The sequence below is a fragment of the Bubalus bubalis genome, chromosome 1 (genome assembly GCF_019923935.1).
Source record: "Bubalus bubalis isolate 160015118507 breed Murrah chromosome 1, NDDB_SH_1, whole genome shotgun sequence".
NCBI classification, from domain to species: Eukaryota; Metazoa; Chordata; class Mammalia; order Artiodactyla; family Bovidae; genus Bubalus; species Bubalus bubalis.
Window position 1 is genome coordinate 110588778 of NC_059157.1, and position 25661 is coordinate 110614438.

The 25661-nt window shown below is 42.3% G+C and overlaps 1 long non-coding RNA gene across 1 annotated transcript in view; it reads right to left on the reverse strand.

The window, feature by feature from the left end:
- Positions 1 to 375: 375 nt before the first annotated feature.
- Positions 376 to 25661, reverse strand: part of LOC112584686 — a 28760-nt gene continuing 3474 nt past the window's right edge. Inside the window, exons 2-3 of the long non-coding RNA XR_003109058.3 lie at positions 4085 to 4283; positions 376 to 1979 (exon numbers count right to left, since the gene is read on the reverse strand). This is a non-coding gene — a long non-coding RNA (uncharacterized LOC112584686). The remainder of the gene's footprint in view (positions 1980 to 4084; positions 4284 to 25661) is intronic.

Consider the following 25661-nt stretch of genomic DNA (forward strand, 5'->3'; position numbering starts at 1 on the left):
TGATGTTTCACTGGAGGAGAGTAGGTTTTGTCTAGCTACAATGTTCAGTTAGAGAGAGCAGGTTTTTGTTAAAGGTTTCTCTTGCCTGCACCTGTTGGTGTTTCTGGGTTGTATGTTCTTCAGCTCCACATCTGGAATGTGTGAAGCAAAGAGAAAGCCCAGGGAATTACCATCATGTCATTCTTCGAGTTTAGAAGCCTTCCCTCCACCTTTCAGAGGCTTCTTAGGTTTGTTTTCAGTTGTGCTGAGCAGGAGCAATAAGGAAAGTATATTTCCTCCAACTTCCTGGAAGTAGAAGTCACTGAGTCCTTTTCAAGTCTTAGTAAACACTTGATGGCTATGTCAGGCACACCACCCTCCCCGCTTCCCACTCCTACTCTTTACAGAAATATAAAAGAGTAAATCATCAAGTTAGTAAAATAAGTTAATAGTATACATATAATTAATCAATAGGTGAATTTATTTAAATAAAAAATTAAGCAAATAAAATAAAGATATAGATACATGTTTATCTACCCATGTAGATATTTTTATACACATAGATATATGAAGTTAACAGATTAAAAAATATATATATTTAGACTAATGCTGTGAACTGGAGAGTGGTGAGTATCCGCTAGAAGTCCTGAATTTCAGGCCTCAGGGATAGAAGATGATTATTACCCTGGACACAGAACCTTGGGCAGAGTGGAGGGTAACACGCTCCCCATTCTGCCCACAAGCAGAGAACCAGGGCCCTTTGTCTTGTGGTTCCCTAATATACATATTCTCATCCATGCATCCTCAGGACAGATAGAGCAGGATAGTCAGCAGACAGACAAATATACATACACACTGTGACACATTGGACTAGGCTGATAGAAAAGTGAATGAAATGGCTTGAATATAGGAGAGTTTGTGAATAATTAATGAAAAGGCATGTTGCTCATCCACTATATATCAGGTACTCTATAAACATTTAATTTTTAAAAGGTGATATTATTACTCAATTTTAACCAATAAGTAAATAACTGAGGCCAGGAGAGGTTCACTTGCCTAGCATCACATCTAATAATTGCAGAGTCCAAATTCAAACCCCAGTTTATCATATTTGGACACTGTCTTCTTTGCTATCTATTTCTCATGGAAGATGGGGACTGGGGGAAAGCAGGGCAGGGAGATAAGGTAATAGAGATCTTGGTAAACTCCATGAAGTGGCCATGGAGGATCGATAAATGTGACTTCACTGCCTTCCCCAGACCCTTCTGTTCTCACAGTTGTGATGTGCATTGTCTCAGAGTCTGCAGCCTTCTTTTCCCATGATGAACTCTCATTTCAAAGGAAAGTCTGGGCTGGTTCTACTCTCCTCCCAGTTGTGAAGGGAGTTGGCCAGCTCTCCTCTTCTGAGTGTACATGACTAAGAGAGATGGGAGGGGGCCCACAGCACAGAGACCCATTGCCAAGAACATCTCAGGGTGGAGAGACCTCTGGAACATTTTTTCCATTCTGCATCAGACAGGGTAAAATTGATTACCATTTAATTGGTTTCAGCTGTTCTTAACATGTTGCACAGAAAACGTCGATGTACTTTGCTAAACTCAATATTCCTTATGGTTAACAGATTGAAAGCCAAAAACACCCTTGAAGAAACACCAGAAATCAGTGCTTTGGATCACACTGAGTTCTTTGCTTTTGTTCATCCATTTGGAATGCTCTGGGAATGCTAAATACTTGGGATTAGGTATAAAGAAAAGAAAGAAATCTGTGTCTGGTAAGACTCTTGGGTAGATAGCTTCCTAGAAATCAAGATATATAAACTGCAATTCCTGCCTTCCCTGTGCAACCAGGCAATTGTGGTGAACCTCTTCACCTCCCTGGACTGCCATCAGGCTGCTAATGTAGAAAGTGAGGAGACCGAGCTCAATGACCTCAATGACCTCTGAAGTTGCTTCCATCTCTCAGATCCTTTATTTTCATGATTCTGATGCTTTGGCACAATTCTGGAAAAAAAAACAATGCTATAATACTCTCTAATTAAGAAGTATACAGAACAGCTGTGGGAGACTGTGTCATGGAACCCAGTGAAGAGAAAGGTTTCAAAGGACATAAATAGTTAAAGCTTAATCAATAAGGCATTTTAATCTCCAGAGGCCAGAAGACAAATGAGGAACTGGGAAAATGTCTGATATTGTGTGTCCTTGAGCAAGAACTCTCTAGTCCTCACCCTTCATGACTCTATCTATGAAACACAAATAAGGACACCTACCTGTTAAGGCAAAAATCTTTGTTAAGACGTTTGGCCAAAATGTGGGATGTAAACAGTATCAGATGCTAAGGGGGTGCAGCTACAGTAACTGCTGTTTCTCAATCTCACCTCTGTTCTTTACTGAATTCCCTTAAATTGCTCATTCTCCAACTTTCTCTTTGCTTTGTTTCCTCTCTGTCTCTGCTTCTCTCTTGCTGAATCACCCTTAGTGGGTCTTCTTTTTGTGAATGTTCATGTATGACCAAGGTGGTAGGTAGAACAGTGAAAAGCCCAGAGAAGTTCCATCCTATAACACAGCTGCTTACTAGGAACTGGGAGGGAGCCTTTGAGCCCTGGTTGCCACCCACTAGGCTTCATAGGGCCCCCAGGGGTTGTTGTTCCCTTACCATCAAACTTTAGGTTATCAGTCTGTTGACTCACTTGCAGGGCTAATCCCAAGGCCTAGAGAACTCCAGAGCCATCTCCAGCAGCCACAGGGGCTTCCTCACTTACCCCCAGGGTTGTAGGGCTGAATGAGGACTTACTAAGCTTGAGGAGGAAGAGATGCAAAATACAGCCACTTCCCTCATCCTCTGAAGATAAGAAGTCCCCTATGCCCCCAATATTCAGTGAATGCTTGAAATAGCTCAGACTGCTGGACCCATCCCTGGAATTGCTGCCTGCATAGTCCAGGACCCTTTATGGTCATAGGCTTTCACAATGAGGGCAAGGCCAAGGCCAGCTGAAACATGCTGGAGGCTTGCCATGAGTGGTAACCCTGAAGAGCTGTTGGCTTTGTCTGAAGTGGTTCTCCAGGATTTAATACCCCGTATTGTAGCTCAGTGGCTCCCCAGGTGGCACTAGTGGTAAAGAACCTGCCTACCAATGCAGGAGACAAAAGAGACGTGGGTTCAATCCCTGGGTCAGGAAGATACTCTGGAGGAGTATCATACATGAACATTCACAAAAAGAAGACCCACTAAGGGTGATTCAGCAAGACAGAAGCAGAGACAGAGAAGAAACAAAGCAAAGAGAAAGTTGGAGAATGAGCAATTTAAGGGAATTCAGTAAAGAACAGAGGTGAGATTGAGAAACAGCAGTTACTGTAGCTGCACTGGCAACCCACTCCAGTATTCTTGCCTGGAGAATCCCAAGGACAGATGAGTCTGGCGGACTGTGGTCCACAGGGTTGCAAAGAGTTGAACACGACTGAAGTGACTTAGCATGCACGCAGGCATGGTGGCTCAGACGATAAAGAATCTGCCTGCAATGTGGGAGACTCGAGTTTGATCCCTGGGTCAGGAAGATCCCCTGGAAAAGGAAATGGCAACCCACTCCAGTATTCTTGCCTGGAAAATCCAATGGACAGAGGATCCTGATGCGCTATAGTCCATGGGGTTGCAAAGACTAACACTTTCACTTTCATAGATGATGTAGATTTGTGTTAGCACAACACAGAGCTATGATGCTGAAGGTAAAACTAGACATTAGAAGATGAAGCCTGCTTGTAAAACTTCATGAAGGTTATTGTGTCAATGCGGAACCTTCTTTCCCAGGGACAAACCAGATTCCCATATGCAGAGAATCTGAAAAGAAAAAAAGTAAAGTTGCTCAGTTCTGTCCAACTCTTTGCGACCCCATGGACTGTAGCCTACCAGGTTCCTCCATCCATGGGATTTTCCAGGCAAGAATACTGGAGTGGGTTGCCATTTCCTTCTCCAGGAGATCTTCCCAAACCAGGGACTGAACCCAGGTCTCCCGCATTGTAGGCAGACGCTTTACCATGTAAGCCACAAGGGAAGTCCACTGAAAATCTGAAGTGCAGGAGAAAGTTCAGTTTTTCTCCTGCCTCTGACTTACCCACTTGGAGATACCAGCCTCATTTGATCGGATTTGTTCTCTGCCTCTGGGAATGTCATGTGACCATCTAGGAGGGAGTGAAGGCTTGTGGGCAAGATCTTCCCAGCCCCGTCTGGTATCTCTTTACCACAGTCTGAGCAGGACTGGCCTGCATGTGCTCTTCTCCACAGTAGTTGAACATTCTATCTCTCTGGACACCCTGGAGGAGCAGAAGAAAACCGAGCCTGCTGAGTATGCCTACCAGTGCAGCCAGTCCAGAGTGCTACACCCTGTAGTATGCTGACTGCTCTGTCAGAACCTAGTTCTCTCATGCTTTTATTTGGAACATGTTACTGAATCTTTCCAACCTAGATGGCATATTCAAAAGCAGAGACATTACTTTGCCAACAAAGGTCCGTCTAGTAAGGCTACGGTTTTTCCAGTGGTCATGTATGGGTGTGAGAGTTGGACTGTGAAGAAAGCTGAGTGCCGAAGAATTGATGCTTTTGAACTGTGGTGTTGGAGAAGACTCTTGAGAGTCCCTTGGACTGCAAGGAGATCCAACCAGTCCATTCTGAAGGAGATCAGCCCTGGGTGTTCTTCGGAAGGACTGATGCTGAAGCTGAAACTCCAGTACTTTGGCCACCTCATGCAAAGAGTTGACTCATTGGAAAAGACTCTGATGCTGGGAGGGACTGGGGGCAGGAGGAGAAGGGGACGACAGAGGATGAGATGGCTGGATGGCAACACTGACTCGATGGACGTGAGTTTAAGTCAACTTCGGGAGATGGTGATGGACAGGGAGGCCTGGCGTGCTGTGATTCATGGGGTCGCAAAGAGTCGGACACGACTGAGCGACTGAACTGAACTGAACTGAACCTTTCCCTGGTAACATGAAAATCACACACTATTTCAGGCATCATTTCTCTTAAGGTTTACCCATTGATGGAAATATGAGGAATAGATATGTGAAAAAGAAGATGAAAGTGCTTTGTAAATTCTAGCGTGCTAGTGCTGTTTATTCTTATTGGTGTATGACACCCCGTGGAAACTTCCCCAGGGTTCCCTTCTCCGATGTACTGATTCAGGGAATGGGGCACTGTCACCTGGTGATGACAGATGTGCTCCTACTCCTCGGGGAGAAGTCCAATCCCATCCTTGTAGCCTGACCAGCTTGGCAATAAGCCCAGGTTCATCTTACTGCATCCTGGTTCTGTTCTTTCTCCCCATGGTCTTAGCACATTGACCCTAAGCATTTTCGTTAACTTCCCAACTCTGATTCACCTTGGGTTATGAATGAATGATGGTAGATCACATGGTTTCCTTCAGTTTGATTGTAAGGACAGAACATGAAGGAGTTTTTATTCTTACAGTCACTCTGTGCGCCTCACATGTTCCTCAGGTGTGGGGGTAGAGGGGTGACTGAAATCATGCCCCACTCTTGCTTTGCTGTGCAAAGCTCTCAGCACAGGCTATGTTTCTCCTCTGGTTTCCTCTCCCAGCTCTTCTGAGGCCTTCTCTCTCTCTCTCTCTGGCATCCTTTCAGCCTGAACTCATATAGACTATTAATGAGCCAAGCAGCATTACCCAATTTTTATAAACTAAAAGGATAGAGGTTTATAAGAAAACAAGGCATGATTATGGATGGTGCTGTGAACATTCAGCTCTACACTGCTGCTTTTGAACTGGCCTTTATTAAAAACTGATTATAATTCTTCTGGGGTCAGGACTGCTAAAAATATTAGGAATTAACTTGGAAATTCTATGCTTTCATTATGCCCACGTTCCCCAGTTATTTGTTTTCAGCCAGAAAATCTGACATGTCTTAAGATATGTTGCTTTTGCCATAGGCCATAAACTTAATCTTCAGCTGCTGCACTTTGGAAACCCAAGATACTCAGAATATTATTTATATTCAGAAAAAAATTTATTTTAATCTATCAGGCTTAGTTTATAGTAATTAGGTCAGCTTGAAAAAACCTACATTTTCCCCTCTTTTTTGATGATGATGAAATTTTGAGAACTATTGTATTCCATGATTATGTATTTAGATATCATGCTTTCAAAAAGCACCAAAAAAGGAGAAATAATCAAGTGAAACAGATAAATAGGCTAAAATTCTATCCCCATTCCTCCCTCTCCTACCTTTTTGGCTATTTATAATAATAGTCATCCTAACAAGAAGTAGATTTAAACTTCCTGGACATTAGTGAAACTGTTTATGTTCAAACTCCTCCCTATGTGAAGATTTGTGTTCTGAAGTCATTGTGTTCTTAGGCTTTGTTCCAAAGTGACTTCATTTTCTGCCTGCTGGGATATAAGAGAGACTGCTAATGTAAGGGCGGCAATTTCATGAGCCAAAGATGCCTTTTTTCTGACTCATGTTAAATAGGACTGAACTGTGTGTTAAGATGCCCATTAAGTGTCTCCAAAATTTCAATTACGTTTTGCAGAATTCTATTTGGCTCAACTATGGAGTTAATTAAAATGTACATTATAGATCTGGTACACTTAACAATGAATTGGCACCGGGAAGGCATAGGAACAGCTATGAAAACTCTAAAAATAACAAATCTTAGAGAACAGTTTCCAAACTCATATTAAACACATCAAAATTAATTTCAGCTGCTTCAAAAAGTTGGCATGTGAGCTAGCTCAGGATTTTTGTTTTTTAATTGATTTGAATAGAATGGCAAAAAAAAAAAAAAAATCTAGGGTTTCAAGATGGAAATGAAGAGTTTACTTCCCATGGACCTGTTGATTAAGAATGATGCACCATCTTACTACTAACACCAGGCCTTCTACTAACTGACACCACTGTGAACCAGAAGGTCAACACTTCTGGGACAGCCTGAGCTTGAAGAAAATTGGACTTAAAAGTAATCTCTCAAGTCACTTACTCCAGCCTTCAGGAAGGAAAAAAGATAATCCAAGATGTGCAAAAACAAAACAAAACTTTGTAGAAGATTGTTTGTTGCAACATTATTTATCATTGTGAGAAATTGGAAACAGCCAAATAGCCAAAAAGAGAATCCTCCTTTAAACAAATTACAATATATTTAGGGCTTCCCAGCTGGCACAACAGTAAAGAATCTGTGTGCAATGCAGGAGACATAGGATTGATCCCTGGGTCAGGAAGATCCCCTGGAGAAGGAAATGGCAACCTACTTCAGTATTCTTGCCTAGGAAATCCCATGGACAGAGGAGTCTAGTGCGCTACAGTCCATAGGTTTGCAAAGAGTCGGACACCACTGAGCGACTGAGCACACACATGATATAGTCACAGTGGTATACTATACAACCATAAAATAATGTTATGTTATAATAATACTAAATTTCATAAGAAAATTTTGTGATATATTAAGCTAATTATTATATGTATTAACAGAAAAAAAGCAGGTTAAAAAATAAGACTCCAAAAGTCAGTCGTGGCCATCACTAGGACAATGAAAGAAAAATCTGAATTTCTTCCCTCTGCCTTTTTCCATAATCAAAGAAAAGTGAAATAAATGCCACAAAGAGGCATTTCATTTGTAAAATATGCTGAGAAATGGTGTATATGTTAATCTCTTATTTTTAAATTAGAACTCTCAAATTACTTGGCTTTTTAGAGGCATATGTATTTATATTTCTTATCAATAAAAAATACCTATCACTTCTTGTCATATTTGGAAGTTTTCTGCTCTTTACTTATGTGATGCTTTGGGGAAATTAAATTTGATTGTGCCAAAGTCAACAGAAATGGTCCTAATTTTATTTCTGTGAAGCCTCTTTAAAAGTTGTTAGGTGGTGTTAATAGGCCATTAAATTGGTCAAGAGGCCACCAGGCCTGAAATAAAACAGTCCTCTATTACTGCAAAAACCTCTAGGACAAACTCCACCCTCAAAGCAATATGCAAACCCTAGAAACTGAAAAGAAGGCATACATGCTAAGCCAGAATGCTCTTGCCTGCAGAACACAAATCAAGCTGTTTGACTGAAGATGCAGAATTGAGGTTTTGACCAGTAAGACTGGGCACTGGGGGAAGATCAGGCCTTAGGTCAATACACTCTTGTGTGGAAGGATCTCTGTCCACGGCAATTTCACAGCACAAATGAGAATGACTCATGTTTACATGGGAAATTCCAGTAAACCCTGTTATCCAAGATGGTCAGGAAACTAAAGCATTACAGTATTAGCTGCTCCTGAACTGAGGCACATGTACTGTATTTAAAAACTGCAAAATCCCCAATCTCAGTTTCTTTGCCTCTGTCTCTCTCTCACACACACATGTACACCCTCCAGTGCAAAGAGAGAGATATTTTAGGATCAGGATTTACAGCAATAGTTGGAATTCTCAGGGTTTCCTCCTGTTACATCTTTTGCTTTATGACCTGGTGTTCTTACTTTTCTCCCTGGCACTCATAATTCTTCCCTCCAATCTATGTCCTACACTAACCCAACTGCATACAAGATAATGAAGCAGCCTTTCTGATGTTTCCAGGCTTAGGTTGCCCGCATTGCATGCTCTAGGGAAGAAAATAGCAGAAAATTCATCAACCGATGTGTGGCTGGTTGCTTAGGGGGGCGGAGAGATGCAGGAGATGGCAGTTGCTTGGTGCCTGTACCATGGGGTTAAGGAGAACCAGGGCAAAGGAGGGGGAGGGTAAACTGAGGAAGCGCAGAGAGAGACCAGAGGGAAAGGGTTAATGCTGTGTACACTATCAGGACACCAAACATGGCAGAAACTGGGAGGAGAGTGAGGTAGGAGCGCTCTGAGGTGGAGAACTGCTGAAGAAGGGGTGGGTGAGAAGCCTGCTTGGCAAAGCAAAAGTCCTTTCAGTGGAGGTCTGTGGATTATAAATAGTTTTAGTTTTGTGTGTCTGAAAATATCTTTATTTTTCTTCATCACTCAAACTGTGGTTTGGCTGAATATAACAGTCTAAGTTGAAAGTTTTGTTCATTCAGCATTTTGAGGAATGTTTTCTCTATTGTTTTGTAGCATTTAAAGTTGCTGCTGCTAAATCTGATAATCTGGGGTGTTTTTTTTTTTAACAATCTGTATTTTTTTCTGGCACATTTAAGATTTACTTTTATTCTTTGTGTTCTAACTCTCATGACAACATTCCTAGATGGGGATTTATTTTTATTTACCCTTTGAGTGAACTTTCAGTCAGAGGATTTACGTCTTTCTTCTGCTCTGGAGAATTCTCAGCCGTTACTTTTATGTGAAACAACTTGTATTGCTTCTCTGTCATCCTTTTCATTCTCTTTTTCTGGGACTCATAGTATATGCATGTAACCACTCTTTTGTATATTCAAACTCTTTATCTCTTTGTGTTAAATTTAGGGTGAATTCCTCAATGTGAACTTTCCAGTGACCAGCACTTTCTTCATTGATCTAGAGGTCATTCCGTCTATTAAGTAATTTAAAAATTTTGAGGGCTACTTGAAGAGTAGTTCTATTTGGTTATTTTGCATATCCATCTGTTCTTGCTTCATTTATGCCTGTTTTTGTTCAGTAACGGCTGCTTCTTTTTATGACTGTCATTCTCTTATTTATATCTTTGTGCTTCCTTGCTTTAACCATTTTGTTATACCCATTATGCATTCATTATAATAAATTTCCTTCTGGAGTGAATTCATGTTCTGATTTCATATTTTACTGATTTTATGTTTTTAGGATTAGATTTCATGGATCTTGGTATTTTGATTTGCAAGCTAATTTTGTGTTGTTTTTAATTGTTGTTTTCAGTCTGTTTTTTTCTCTCTTCTTTCCCTGTGTCTACTTTTCTAAATTCATTGGTTTTGTGATTGTCACTTCACTTGGCCCCCTGGAATTCCATTTCGGAACCAGATGCTATAAAGGCAGTTCAGGACTCTTGGCCATGGTGATGTCATAGGTACCACAGGTCCATTCACCAGGCCAACATGTGGCTTGGTTCCTATCCTGCTCTCAAGGCCGGATCTGTGTCCTCCCATCTCCCTAGATATATATACTTTTCTAACTCACAGTTTAGGCAGCTTCTGCCTAAGGCAATGATTCTAATCCAGGCCCCTTGTCTCAAGTGGAGCAGACTTCCAGTCACATAGCCTTCACCACCTAATTTTAGACATGGAGACTGACACGTCCATGGCTTTAGCCCAACTCACTCTTTGGCATTCTGTTGTCTTCTTTATCATCCATGGAGTCAGTCAGTCAGTTCAGTCACTCAGTCATGTCCGACTTTTTGCGACCTCATGAACCTCAGCACGCCAGGCCTCCCTGTCCATCACCAGCTCACAGAGTTCACCCAAACCTACGTCCATTGAGTTGGTGATGCCATCCAGCCATCTCATACTCTATCATCCCCTTCTCTTCCTGCCCTCAATCTTTCCTAGCAGCAGGGCATTTTCCAATGAGTCAACTCTTCACATCAGGTGGCCAAAGTATTGGAGTTTTAGCTTCAACATCAGTCCTTCCAATGAACACCCAGGACTGATCTCCTTTAGGATGGACTGGTTGGATCTCCTTGCAGTCCAAGGGACTCTCAAGAGTCTTCTCCAACACCACAGTTCAAAAGCATCAATTCTTCGGCACTCAGCTTTCTTTGTAGTTTAACTCTCACATCCATACATGACCACTGGAAAAACCACAGCCTTGACTAGATGGACCTTTGTTGGCAAAGTAATGTCTCTGCTTTTCAATATGCTGTCTAGGTTGGTCATAACTTTCCTTCCAAGGAGTAAGCGTCTTTTAATTTCATGGCTGCAATCACCATCTGCAGTAATTTTGGAGCCCAGAAAAATAAAGTCAGCCACTGTTTCCACTGTTTCCCCATATATTTGCCATGAAATGATGGGACCGGATGCCATGATCCTAGTTTTCTGAATGTTGAGCTTTAAGCCAACTTTTTCACTCTCCTCTTTCATTTTCATCAAGGGGCTCTTTAGTTCTTCTTCACTTTCTGCCATAAGGGTGGTGTTATCTGCATATCTGAGAGACATCCATGAAGACAGCAATCTTTTCCCCCCCTTGAACTCTGCAACATCATTTTAATTTTCTTTTTCATAGTTTATAATCACCATGTATTTGAGGGAAGAACAGCAATGTCAGTGTGAACTTCCTGTCTCATCTTATTCAAGTCCAGCAGCTGTTTTATAAAAATCTTCCTTGGGAAGTTTTCAATTTTCTGTGACAAAGTGACCATTAATAACATACACCATGGGTTGTAATGTTTAAGGTATGAATGGGAATTTTTGTAATTAGCAAAGTTGGAATGACTTGCTGATTCTAAAAATATGTGATATTTGCTCAAGGTTACATGGTATACCGACAGCAAAGCTAGAACTTAATAATTGGGTTCTCTTAGATTTGTATTTCTTCAACAAAGCTGTCAGTAGCATATATCAGAAGTGATGGAACTAGGATACTTGATAAATGATTTCTATTGCGATGCATAACTATTTAAAAAGTGAGGGCATTTCACAGAACAAATCACATCCAGTTTTCATAAGGTCTCAGTTTCAATCTACTGTGAGTTTTTCAAATGCAAATATGTGCATACCAGCCTTTCTTGCTTCTGATAGAAAACAGAGTTAGGAGGCTACTCCTTATTCTGTCTCTCACGTGGCCCTATTAAGTGCTTCAGTTCAGTTTAGTTCAGTTCAGTCGCTCAGTCATGTCCGACTCTTTGCAACCCCATGAATCGCAGCACGCCCGGCCTCCCTGTCCATCACCAACTCCCGGAGTTCACTCAGACTCACGTCCATCGAGTCCGTGATGCCATCCAGCCATCTCATCCTCTGGCGTCCCCTTCTCCTCCTGCCCCCAATCCCTCCCAGCATCAGAGTCTTTTCCAATGAGTCAACTCTTCGCATGAGGTGGCCAGAGTACTGGAGTTTCAGCTTTAGCATCATTCCTTCCAAAGAAATCCCAGGGCTGATCTCCTTCAGAGTGGACTGGTTGGATCTCCTTCAGAGTGGACTGGTTGGATCTCCTTGCAGCCCAAGGGACTCTCAAGAGTCTTCTCCAACACCACAGTTCAAAAGCATCAATTCTTCAGCGCTCAGCTTTCTTCACAGTCCAACTCTCACATCCATACATGACCACTGGAAAAACCATAGCCTTGACTAGATGGAACTTTGTTGACAAAGTAATGTCTCTGCTTTTCAATATGCTATCTAGGCTGGTCATAACTTTCCTTCCAAGGAGTAAGCGTCTTTTAATTTCATGGCTGCAGTCACCATCTGCAGTGATTTAGTTTAGATAAATATGGGGCTTCCCTGGTTGCTCAGATGGTAAAGAATCTGCCTGCAATGCAGGAGACCCAGGTTCGATCCCTGGGTCAGGAAGATCCCTGGAGAAGGGACTGGCAACCCAGTATCCTTGCCTGAAGAATTCCATGGACAGAGGAGCCTGGTGGGCTACTGAGTGACTAACACTTTTACTTTAGATAAATGTAAGAGAATAAAAAAACAAGAATAGAAATGAAAAGAGAAGTATTATACATTTCAGGGTCCACAGTTACAAGCATCAGAAACTGACTCTGGTTGATTGAGCAGAAAAAATTTATTACTAGGGTTTTGTGTAGCTCACCGAATTGTTGTGAAGGCTAAACAGGGCTCCAAACCTTAGAAGCAGCCTGCTGAGAAAGGCTACTGTTTCAAGCGGTGAGCACTGGATGTTATAGTGAACTAGATGCTTACAGAATCTTGGCTTTACCGAAACTACGACTGCCACTAGCATCAGTGCTATTTCTGTGTAGAACACACCTTGGTGTCAATGACATCTGCTGGAATTGTGCAGTGTGTTTGTACTTCTCCGGTTATGGGAGCTCAACTATAATCCTACTGATCCCGAAACCCAATCACCTCTCTTGCCATCCTGAGCAGCAAAACATGAAGCTTTTCTTCAACCAGAAATCTGCTGTGCTTTGGATATGTCTAATTGATGTACCCCGGCTCATGCCTGAAGCTTGCTGCAAACAAGGGGCTGGGGAAGCAAGTTTTTTGTTTTCTATCTTACAGAGCCAAAGCTCTTAACATGGAAACCTCCCCAACAATGATGAGGTACCAAGCGACCAGAAAGTTTGCCAGTGTTTTATAGATTTAATAAATTAAAATTGGTAAACAAATAAAGAAGCTGAAGTGTCCACAGTGGTACCTGGGGACCATCCCCTGTGCCAGATGTTCTCCATTTATCCTTCTAAATCCATTTTCCATTCTTCTCCTCCCTGCACTGTGCCACTCAAGGCTTACTTACATGGATTGCACTGACCAGCTCCCTTGCCCTCTGCTCCAAGTCAAGTCTGGCCAGTGGGAGAGGCGGGCAGAAGATAGGACGGTAGCAGAAGGGCAAGTTTGGGGCCTTTAGCACCTCAGTTCCCTCCTGGCTGGGCTGCAGCTCGTTTCTCTCCTGAAGGCCCCTGTTGGGTGGCCCTCTCCTACAGCTGCAGTTCTGACCACTACTTCTTTCTCCTGCCCCTCCAGGCCCAGTGGGTCCCACCATTGCTAGTGGGGGCACTTACCCATCCCTTGAGACTTCCCTTACCCCCTCGACACTTTGTAAATAGTTTCTTTAAACTCTCCCCAGTTATCCTATTCACATGTTCCATCAGTTCCCTGACAGGGTCCCAAATGACAAATATATCCATCCTTACTGTGACACATGCCTGACCTTATTTTCTCATCTCACCAATAAAATTCCTGAATATATTTCCTTTTGTTTTCTTCTCAAACCCAAATCACTGATTAACTGAATTATATGAAGACAGTATTGAAAATATGACAGGAGGAGAAACATATCACTAAGGTTTCAACATTTATTTTCTACAGCTATAGCCAAATTCATTTCATAACTGGCCATGTATCATGAAAACACTTTAAAAATCAGGAATTTGAGGCTCCATTTCAGACCAGGAGGAGGGAGCCCAGGCTATATATATCTTTTTAAAAAGTATATCAGCTGATTGTGAGGCAAACTGCATATAGATGCTAGGGAAGAAGGATTTACTGAAACAACACAAAGTGATAAACACAGCTCCCACTTTTCACATATTCCAATGGACATATTTCCTCCTTCAAGAGTATCACAACTCTGAAAAAGCTAAAATTAGTACCGAGTGGATTTTTTAACAGAAAAATCGAATGTGTCCGAATTCTCATAAAACTCTACAAAAGGCTTCCTTGCTTAAATAGCTGTTTCTCCCAGTTGTTTCTGATTGATGGATAACTTGCTCTTATATTCTTACAGATGTCCCAGCTATTTCTGTCACCAGTAACATAAAATCCTCTGCATGTAAAACCTTCAGTAATATGATGCAATAGTGAATTCACTGGAACTTCTGCTGGACTGTGTTAAAAAAAAAAAAAAAAAGCCTCAAGAAAACAAGGTCATATAAAGGTAACAAAACAATCAACTGACAATACAGGTATAACCATGCCCTACATCTACTCTTAGAATCATGTATGTTATTACTGATCTTCAGAATGACAGATGCAGAACTTGCATTATCTTCAGTCTTTAAAAATCTTCCAGGGCACTAAGATCTCACCTGCAGTGGGTCCAGGTCAAAAAGTTAAAAAAGACAAACATAAAATCTATTTTATTACATTCAGTATCTACTAAATGCCTCTTATATGCTCAGCTCTCCTCCAAGTTTTATGGGGAATGAAAAATACAATCTGTGGTGTGTGTTTTTAAGGTGTTTACAATGTAATGGGATCCCCTCAGTTGCTCAGTTGTGTCCGACTCTTTGTGACCTCATGGACCATATTGTAGCCCACCAGGCTACCCTATCCATGGGATTTTCCAGGCAAGAGAACTGGAGTGGGTTGCCATTTCCTTCTCCAGAGGATCTTCCCGACCCAGGGATTAAACCCGTGTTTCCTGCATTGGCAGGCAGATTCTTTATCACAGCGACACCTGGGAATCACAGGAAGAGATAATGGGAACAACAGTGATAATTAATGAAATCATATTAAATGCTAAATGGTATGGCATTCAATGGAGAGAAGTTCAGAGAAATCTGTTATGTTCCTGAATGATACATATTTCTGTGTTTCTCCTTGGTTAACATGCTTAGACCAGTCAGTCCTGGTGGATGACCCCACCAACAACCGTGACCACATCTCTCTTCCCAAGGTTTCTCCTAATATGGCTTGAAATTGTTATATTTTTATCATCTACATCATAGCACTGCTTCTACAGTGATGATTCTAACATCTCAGTTCAGTTCAATTCAGTCGTTCAGTCGTGTCCGACTCTTTGCGACCCCATGAATCGCAGCACGCCAGGCTTCCCTGTCCATCACCAGCTCCCGGAGTTCACCCAGACTCATATCCATTGAGTCAGTGATGCCATCCAGCCATCTCATCCTCTGGCGTCCCCTTCTCCTCCTGCCCCCAATCCCTCCCAGCATCAGAGTCTTTTCCAATGAGTCAACCCTTCGCATGAGGTGGCCAAAGTACTGGAGTTTCAGCTTTAGCATCATTCCTTCCAAAGAAATCCCAGGGCTGATCTCCTTCAGAATGGCCTGGTTGGATCTCCTTGCAGTCCAAGGGACTCTCAAGAGTCTTCTCCAACACCACAGTTCAAAAGCATCAATTCTTTGGCGTTCAGCCTTCTTCACAGTCCAACTCTCACATCCATACATGACCACTGGAAATCAACATTGCACAAAATCAAACACCATAGATTTGGTGAACATCTCCTTTGGCCCTTCTTCCTCTAACCCCACATCCTTCTCCAGAGATATTTACTCAACTTGGCTTGGTATATACTCATAAAGACTTGTTCCTATGCACTTCTTTACCTCTGTACATGCTTTAGTTTTTACTAATCTGAATAACTCCAATTACTAATGAGCTTGAGGATCTAACTGGGTTGGCCAAAAAGTTCATTTGAAGTTTCTCCATAACATCTTTTGTATGAACTGCTTATTCTTACTCTTTTCATAATATTCTCTCTACTCTGTTTTATAGAGTCTTCACATGAACTCCCCCCCCCAAAAAAATGTTGACTAGTACAAGAACATATACAGAACAATACGTTACAGCCTTAGAAGTCTTTGTTTATGATGGGCATAGATCTATTAACAGACATATGAATGCCATTGTCTAGTCAGCAGTGGATGCTCCCAACCAGCACACAAACTAGGCAAAATCCCTCCATCTTATTCAAATGAATATTACAAGCATCTTTGCAAAATATTGTGCTGCAAAAAAAGGTTAATTGTGCCTGGTATTCTTCCATTCTATTTTTTAGCTCTATCAGAAAATAATATGATGCTAACTCAGAGATTTAAAGTTTAGTTCACAAATGTTTATGTAATATGCACTCTAGAATATTATAGAAAGTAATGCTAAGCTCACTCACTTAATAGATTCCATAATGCACTTTTTTCTCCTTTCAGATCAGATCAGATCAGATCAGTCGCTCAGTTGTGTCCAACTCTTTGCAACCCCATGAATCACAGCACACCAGGCCTCCCTGTCCATCACCAACTCCCGGAGTTCACTCACGTCCATCGAGTCAGTGATGCCATCCAGCCATCTCATCCTCTGTCGTCCCCTTCTCCTCCTGCCCCCAATCCCTCCCAGCATCAGAGTCTTTTCCAATGAGTCAACTCTTCGCATGAGGTGGCCAGAGTACTGGAGTTTCAGCTTTAGCATCATTCCTTCCAAAGAAATCCCAGGGCTGATCTCCTTCAGAGTGGACTGGTTGGATCTCCTTGCAGCCCAAGGGACTCTCAAGAGTCTTCTCCAACACCACAGTTCAAAAGCATCAATTCTTTGGCGCTCAGCCTTCTTCACAGTCCAACTCTCACATCCATACATGACCACAGGAAAAACCATAGCTTTGACTAGATGGACCTTTGTTGGCAAAGTAATGTCTCTGCTTTTGAATATGCTATCTAGGTTGGTCATAACTTTCCTTCCAAGGGGTAAGCATCTTTTAATTTCATGGCTGCAATCACCATCTGCAGTGATTTTGGAGCCCAGAAAAATAAAGTCTGACACTGTTTCCACTGTTTCCCCATCTATTTCCCATGAAGTGATGGACCAGATGCCATGATCCTCGTTTTCTGAATGTTGAGCTTTAAGCCAACTTTTTCACTCTCCTCTTTCACTTTCATCAAGAGGCTTTTGAGTTCCTCTTCACTTTCTGCCATAAGGGTGGTGTCATCTGCATATCTGAGGTTACTGATATTTCTCCCAGCAATCTTGATTCCAGCTTGTGCTTCTTCCAGCCCAGTGTTTCTCATGATGTACTCTGCATATAAGTTAAATAAGCAGGATGACAATATACAGCCTTGATGTACTCCTTTCCCTATTTGGAACCAGTCTGTTGTTCCATGTCCAGTTCTAACTGTTGCTTCCTGACCTGCATACAAATTTCTCAACAGGCAGATCAGGTGGTCTGGTATTCCCATCTCTTTCAGAATTTTCCACAGCACTTTCACAGCATCATTTTTCAGGATTTGGAATAGTTCAACTGGAATTCTAACACCTCCACTAGCTTTGTTCGTAGTGATGCTTTCTAAGGCCCACTTGACTTCACATTCCAGGATGTCTGGCTCTAGGTCAGTGATCACACCATCGTGATTATCTGGGTAGTGAAGATCTTTTTTGTACAGTTCTTCTATGTATTCCTGCCATCTCTTCTTAATATCTTCTGCTTCTGTTAGGTCCATACCATTTCTGTCCTTTATAGAGCCCATCTTTGCATGAAATGTTCCTTTGGTATCTCTGATTTTCTTGAAGAGATCTCTGGTCTTTCCCATTCTGTTGTTTTCCTCTATTTCTTTGCATTGATCGCTGAAGAAGGCTTTCTTATCTCTTCTTGCTATTCTTTGGAACTCTGCATTCAGATGCTTATATCTTTCCTTTTCTCCTTTGCTTTTCACTTCTCTTCTTTTCACAGCTATTTGTAAGGCCTCCCCAGACAGCCATTTTGCTTTTTTGCATTTCTTTTCCATGGGGATGGTCTTGATCCCTGTCTCCTGTACAATGTCACGCACCTCATTCCATAGCTCATCAGGCACTCTTATCTATCAGATCTAGGCCCTTAAATCTATTTCTCACTTCCACTGTATAATCACAAGGGATTTGATTTAGGTCATACCTGAATGGTCTAGTGGTTTTCCCTACTTTCTTCAATTTAAGTCTGAATTTGGCAATAAGGAGTTCATGGTCTGAGCCACAGTCAGCTCCTGGTCTTGTTTTTGCTGACTGTATACCCCTGACCTCCTTTTCTCCTTTAGAGACTCTGTATTTTTGCCTGCCTTAGATTTCTGGCACATATCCTATTTCCTATTTCCCTGAGACCTATAATCTTTTGTTCAGACTGCAAATCCTGCATACCTGTTCTTTCTGACTCTCTCCTCACTTAGATTGTGTTTCAATTTATTCTTTGTGATATCTGTTATACCCTTCTCAGTTTGAAGATCATGTTCCTTATTGGAGAAGAAAGAAGCAATTGAGTAGCTCTGTCTTTTCTCCATAATCATTTAACAGAATCTTCTCTAGTCAGTCAGTTTATACGTTCCTTCATCTTACTTCAAACTGTGTGTGTGTTTTTAAAGCCCCTTCTGTGGTCCTCGCCATTTAACACTCCTCAGCTCATTCTGAATTTTTGCCTTTTGTCACTTTCTGACAGAGTTTTATAACTTCCTTATTCATCTTGGTGAGTCTTTTTTCATCTTTTGTATGTGTCATTTCAAAATACAGACTCATTGGAGAACTCCATGTTGGTCATATTGGCCTCTGCAGGTAGTTATTATAGTACAAAGTTTAATTTTTCTGAGTTTCACCGTTAAGGCAAATGGATGTCCTTTTTACTGCCTCTGGCCCTGGGGTTATATTTATATTTCTGTGAACTTGTTGAAGTTTGTTTTCCTAAAGCCTCAATTACATGTCTATCATGACAAAGGTTTCTTTTTTTTTTTTTTCCTATTACAGACTCTAGGATGACACAATTCCTTTCTTTTTCTTCAGGAAGGCAAGGACTGCATTTTATTTCATATGCTTGTTGAAAGATTTCTAGCATATAAACAACACCAACAAATCCTTCCTTGCTGATCAGACTGAGTGAAGTATAGCAGTTCCCTTCATTCTTTCTTACACTTTTTGAAAGATCAAATTATTAGGAAGGCAAGCCAAGAATGTATTAAATTCTAAGATTGTTATAGAGATTTTGAACAGATGTCTAAGTAGTTGAAGTAACATAGCCATATTATATCTTGCCTCTGTGACATTTTTATCATTTGATTTAGGGAAGCATCCTCCTGTTTAGCCTGGCATTCTTAGCATGCTCCTATAAATAACAGTACTCTCTCACTCTCATCTAATCCTCTCCATATGCTGTATGCCATACTTGTGGATTCCATACATTTGCAGTTTTGACATACAGTGGTACTATATATCCATTTTTATCAGATCTGCTTACATTGAGAAACACATACCATTTCATTGCTTAAACCAGTTTCATTTCCCCAAGCCTCAGTAAGATCTAAGAACTTGTATTTATCTGTGTGGTGGATGCTATGATGTACCACCCATTCCCCTTTAGGAATAAAGGAAGTATCACTCAAGCTATTGGGAATGACTCTGAAGCTGGTCTTCACCTGTCAGTCTCTTTGGGAACTGTCTCAGTTGAGGAGAGCTGCGTCATCTCCCAAGGCCATGCCCCTTCCAGAGTAGCCTGTAGTCATTCAGTGACTGACCGATGCGGGAATAAAGTCCACCCCCTCTTGCGTCCGTTCAGGTTAGCTCTGGAGGGTCATCCCAACAAGGTTGGTGAGACATTCCGTTGAGGTGGCAATGAAACTCCACTTGTTCCTTTGCTCAATTCTGCTCCTTCCCTCCCAGTTCACAGGTATTAATCCTAAGAGCACTCCCTAGTCAGCATCCTGCAAGCTGAACTCCATTTCAGCATTTGTTTCCTGAGAAGTCCTATATTGTATTATCTCATACACTGAAACATGACAAAATGAGCCTTAAGTATTATTCTCAGCCCGGTTCTCTGTAATTTTCTTAGAATTACTGGGCTTCTTTTTCTCCCAGAGTGAATCTTCTTTCTACACTACTCATATTTACAACCATTTCTGTAATTTAGAAGTTTCTTCTAAGTCTTTTTCTCCCTTCCCTTCAAACTTCATGTGGAGCCCTTTGGCTAGGAAGCTTTGTTCCTAATCTTCCTAACACGCATCACTTGTTTTGCCAGAAATCTGTCATTTTGGTATTATAAATCAGAGTTGAGAAGAAAAATTATTGACACCATCTTCTGAGATACCTATTCACTTCCAGTAATCTTAACATTTCAAAGGCACAGCTTTCAAGTGGAAGCTAAGACAGTTCTGGTACATTCAGCTCTCTGCCTGAAACCCTCCCCAACCAGCAGCTCGGGGTCCACTGTCTGAGGGGATTCAGAGTGAGGTGCTGCCTCTCAATGGGCTCTGTCTTCGGAGGTGTGCTTGGGGGTGATCCCAGTGTTAGTTTGGGTCCTCCGGGAAGCATGGTGGGTCAGAATCAAGAGTTCAAGAGTCAAGATAAAGGGGGTGGAAGCAAACTAGGGCAGGGAAAGACTTCACAGGTAGTTCTGACAGCTGTGAAAGGCAAGTAGAGAAGAAGCATAGTTGGGCAGAGAGAGCTGCGACTGTGCTGCAGACCTAACCACCTTGTACACACACAACAAGTAAACGGTAGCAATTCAGGCAAAGAGAGGAACAGGATTCACGCCAAGTCTTACAACATCTTCCTCAGGAAGTATTCTCAGTCTTAAATTCTTCCTCATAAATAAATGATTTTATTAGTAGTAGTGGTTAATACTGATCACTGATGTTGTTCAGTAGCTAAGTAGTGTCCAACTCTTTGTGACCCCATGGGCTGCAGCACACCAGGCTCCTCTGTCCTCCACTCTCTCCCAGAGTTTGCTCAAATTCATGATGGTGATTACTATCCAGGGACTATTCTGCATATCTTAGAACCATACAAGAACCTGTTTGCTCTTCACAACAATAAACTCTATGAAGTGGGTACTATTGTTTCCTACATTTTGCAGACAGTAAAACTGAGGGAAAGAGAAAGTGCAATGACTTTTCCAAGGCCATATAACCTAGTGGTCCCCAATCTTTTTGGCGCCAGGGATCAGTTTTGTGGAAGACAATTTTTCCATGGACCAGGGGCGGGGGAATGGTTTCAGCATGATTCAAGTGCATTACATTTACTGTGCACTTTGTTTCTATTATTATTACATTGTGATGTATCATGAAGTTATACAACTCACCATAATGCAGAATCAGTGGGCAGCAGCTATAAATACAGAAGAAACGTCACCAGATCACCCACTGCTCACTTCCTGCTGTGAGGACCGGTTCTAATCAGGGTTGGGGACCCCTGATACAACCAACAAAAGGTGAGGCCAGGGTATAGATGATATCAGCTGGGTACAACCCACCTAGGAACCCCTAGACTACAATGCCCAGTGAAAGATTCATCAAGCCTCCCTATGGTGCCTCAAGAAAACTTAAGAGTCAAGAATACATGGTTACTCGATAAAGAATACATGGTCACTTGGTATGCCACACCTTTTCACAAGGGCTGCAGACTCTGGGGCTTCTGAGAAGGCTCTTTTAAGACTGAAAACTGGTTTTCTTCTAAATTTTTACTTCCCCCTACTCCTTTCTAAGCAGCCTTGGCCTATTAGCAAAGCAATTAACACCTGGAAAGGAGTTCACTTCCCCAGTGGCATTCTACAATAATTTATTTCTTTCCACCTGTTTGCTAAGCCTATTCAGTGAGTCTCTTGGTCTAGGTACCTGTGAGAATCCTCTTAAATTCACTTTGGTTTTTTGTAAATTGTCTTTTCAACCCTTAGGAAACAAGCAAAGCAGTGAATGCTTAATAATAAATTAACATGAAAAGTGCACTAATTCATTTCAGAAAGATTTTTCTACTGGAAGCTTTTTCCAGTTAACCTTCCATCTCCCATTACAGAAAATTAAATTAACAAGAATGTCCAATTCCCCAAGCAAGCTGGTCAATTCATATTTCAATGTAAAGCAAAGTTAATATTTATGGTCGTTAATCTAATTTTTCTCTAGAGAGTCTATTCATTTGATTAATGTTTCTCCTTGTAACTCTCTCACTTACCTTGTGAATCCCTCCAATCCAGTTTTTTCCTTGTCTGGGAATGATTTATGAATTTCTGCCCTGAGTATAAGAAAATGTTCATGCAAGTGGTCCATAGCATACATATCACAGAGGAGCTACTCATGGGACAAGGAAATCCACATCATTTTTCTCATCATCTAAAGCAGGGTAGTTAGATATCCATGAAATTTGGGTTTGTGTACCAGCACTGGATAGACAATACTGATTGGTCATAATATTGTATAATAAATGGTATCAGTTGTTCGGTTTAACTGTGAACCCAATGCCATGTTCTTTCACCAAGTTTGTGGGTGTAATAAATTTCCTCAAAGCTTGTGGAGCATTCTCTAGGTTCCAGGGAAGCTAGGGACATGTTTCCCAAATCATAGTCCATGATGATCTTTGAGTTTAGACTGATGGGGTATAACAGTGGCAGCCTTTGGCCAAATTCAGAACAACTCTGCCAAACAACCCAATAATATGAGGGTGTGGTGTACACAGCACATAGCCCTCAGAGTCATCTGGACTGCATCCCCTTGATGGTTCACACTGTGGCATCACTGGGGGTAAGAGACTAAAACTCATGCCTATCTGCCTGCTGCCTCTTGCTGGCCTTCCTGTGGTGCCAGACACCTGGGGATGGGGGGACACACGAATGAGGGAGCCACGGCAGTCCTGCCCACTGCCTCAAACAAGAGCTGTCCTCTCAACTCCCGTACAAAGCAGCAGCAGCCACACCAGGGCTTGCTGCCCTCCTTGCCAACCTCCAGAAGTCAACAGTAGCTTTCTCCACAGCCATTTTCATTTGGTAAAGTGGGCCAGAGGTGAGACTGGGAAGAGGCCCAGGTGCTAAGGATTGCCTGACAAAATGGAATGAAGAGTTCAGGGAGAGGCACCGGGGCTGTCTGAGTGAGAGACGGTCCCTGTGTAGGTAGGTGTGTGACTGGTGACTTGACCTCTTCTAGTCAGCACCAGCTTCTCTGAAATGGGCTGGGGAGCCCTGTGAGCCATTCACAAGACCAGGAACTGTATTACTGAGAAGCCCTGTGAGCTGCTGACAAGAAGAGGAAACAACCAATGCCTAACCTCTGCCCTCTTCTACTTACAAGGAGAAACTTGGGTGATTTTTCATTGACTGAGTTTCCACGGGCTCCCCTCCCCAGTGATCTGGTGAGTACCCTGTGAGAATCACTCATGTTGTTAGCTCTCACCTGATGGAAAGTCAGAAAACTCCTTTTTGGCCAAAAGGGAGAAAAAGAAGACCCCTGCCTGAGACATTTGTGCCACCCTCTAACGGACCAGGTGGGTCAAGAACTAATGTGGCTCAGCTGCCCTGGCATGGAGGTAGTCCTGTCTGACTACCTGTGGGATATTCTGACTGAGGAGGGGCTAACTGTCTCAAGCACAAGCCATTACAATTCAAGGGGGACCTCAGTTATATCAGAGTCCATGCCATCTGGACGTCTCCTCTTTTGGTCTTTAAAGGAATCCATTAATCTGGTAGTGGTTCCAAATTTCCTGAACTGGAAATCTTATCTGGGTCAAATCTTGTGCCATATCACTCCAACCGCCCTCTCAGTTGTTGTTTAGTCACTAAGTCGTGTGCGACTCTTTTGCAACTCCATGGACCAGAGCCTGCCAGGCTCCTCTGTCCATGGGATTTCCCATGCAAGAATATTGGAGTGGGTTGCCATTTCCTTCTCCAGGGGATCTTCCCGACCCAGGGATCGAATCCATGTCTCTGTGTCAGCTGCATTAGCAGGTGGATTTTTTTTACCACTGAGCTTCTTGGTAAGTTCTTGCCCCCTCAGTAGTTGGAAACAAATCCAAAACAGAGCATCTAAGGTATTGGGAATCAAATGTCCACCATACCTAAGGACAACCTATTAGGGTGCATCCTGTAGAAACATTTAGTCTTCTAGGTAATACAGCCTAGACCCAAAACCAGCTGGGAGATGGGGAAAGTTGGCCCTTCCAATGGTCACAAACTAGAGTGACCTACCTAGGCTTCATTCTCACAGAAGGTCAGAGAAGTCTACCCCAGGAAAGGAAATAAGCCATTTCCAATTTTGCCCCTCCTAAACTGGAAGACAGCTTAGAGATTTCCTGGGCATGGCCAGGTTTTGCCATGTCTGAATCCCTAACTATGATCTAATAGCTTGGCCTCTATATGAAATGTTAAGAGGAAAAGACGATAATCCTTTTGAATAGAATTCAGAATGTGAAGGGGGCTTTCAAGAATTGGAAAAGCGATTATTTTAGGCCCCTGCCATGGCCCTCCCAGATTTAGCTAAATCCTTTGACCTTCACATTCATGAGAGAAAGGGACTTGCCTTTGAGGATATTAGCTCAAAAACTGGGATGGCTTACTGAGGTGGTTGCTTATTTCTCTAAACAATTGAATCAAACTGGTAAGGGACGGCCTCTTTGCCCATGGGCAGTAGCAGCTACTACAACCCTGCCAAAGGGGGCTGAAAAGTTCATGTTCAGTCAGCCGATCATTATATGGACTCCACACCAGCTTCAGCTGTGGTAAGTTCTAAGGGAATGGAATGGCTATCCCTCAGAAGGCCAAGTCCAGACAACCCAGTGGTTACCATAAAAACCCGACACATGCTAAATCCTGCCACCCTGCAGACTGCCATCCTATCCACAGAAATGGGGCTCCTGGAGCATAATTGTACAGAAACCATACACACCACTCTATTCCAGTTGCCCCAACCTAGGAAGTGGTCCTCTCCCAAGTGCCGAAGAGGACTGGTTCACAGATGGAGCAGTTTTATGAGAGAGGTGAAAAGGCTAGCGGGATACGCATTAGTCTCCCTGACCCAAGTCATAAAGGCACTATCCCCAGGGACTTCAGCCCAAAAAGCCAACCTAATTTCCCTCACTCAGGCCTTAGAGCTCAGGTCAGGGGAGACCTTGAATATTTATATAGATTCTCAGCATGTATATGCCATCCTACACACACCAGGGCTATTTGGGAAGAAAGAGGTATGCTCACTGTGGAGAATAAAAAGGCAAAACAAGGCTTAAGTGTATTGATGCTCTTCAAAGCAGTAAAGCTTTCAAAAAGGTAGCAGTGATTCATTGTAGGGGTGCTAGAAGGGGGATATAGAGGTTATAAAGGGAAACAACAAGGAAGATGCAACTGCCAAAAGGGAGGCCCAAGACCCAGTAACTTGGCAACTATCCCTCATACCTTGAAGGCCAGCTCCAACCAATTACTCCCCAATCTACACAAAGGAAGAATTAAGAGCCCCAAAATGGAGTTTCAGTAGAGATCTAGGAGGCCACAGGCAGCTAGTTAATGAACATGGTGATACTTCTTTCCTCAAACTTCAGCTTGTCCAGCTGCCAGGGAGGCTTATCAAGGAACTCATTATGGGAGGGTAACTCTATATAACTCATCAGCTGAGATCATGGTAACTCCAGGTGTGAAAAGTATAATCAGTCATATGGTCGAGAGGTGCCCCATCTGCA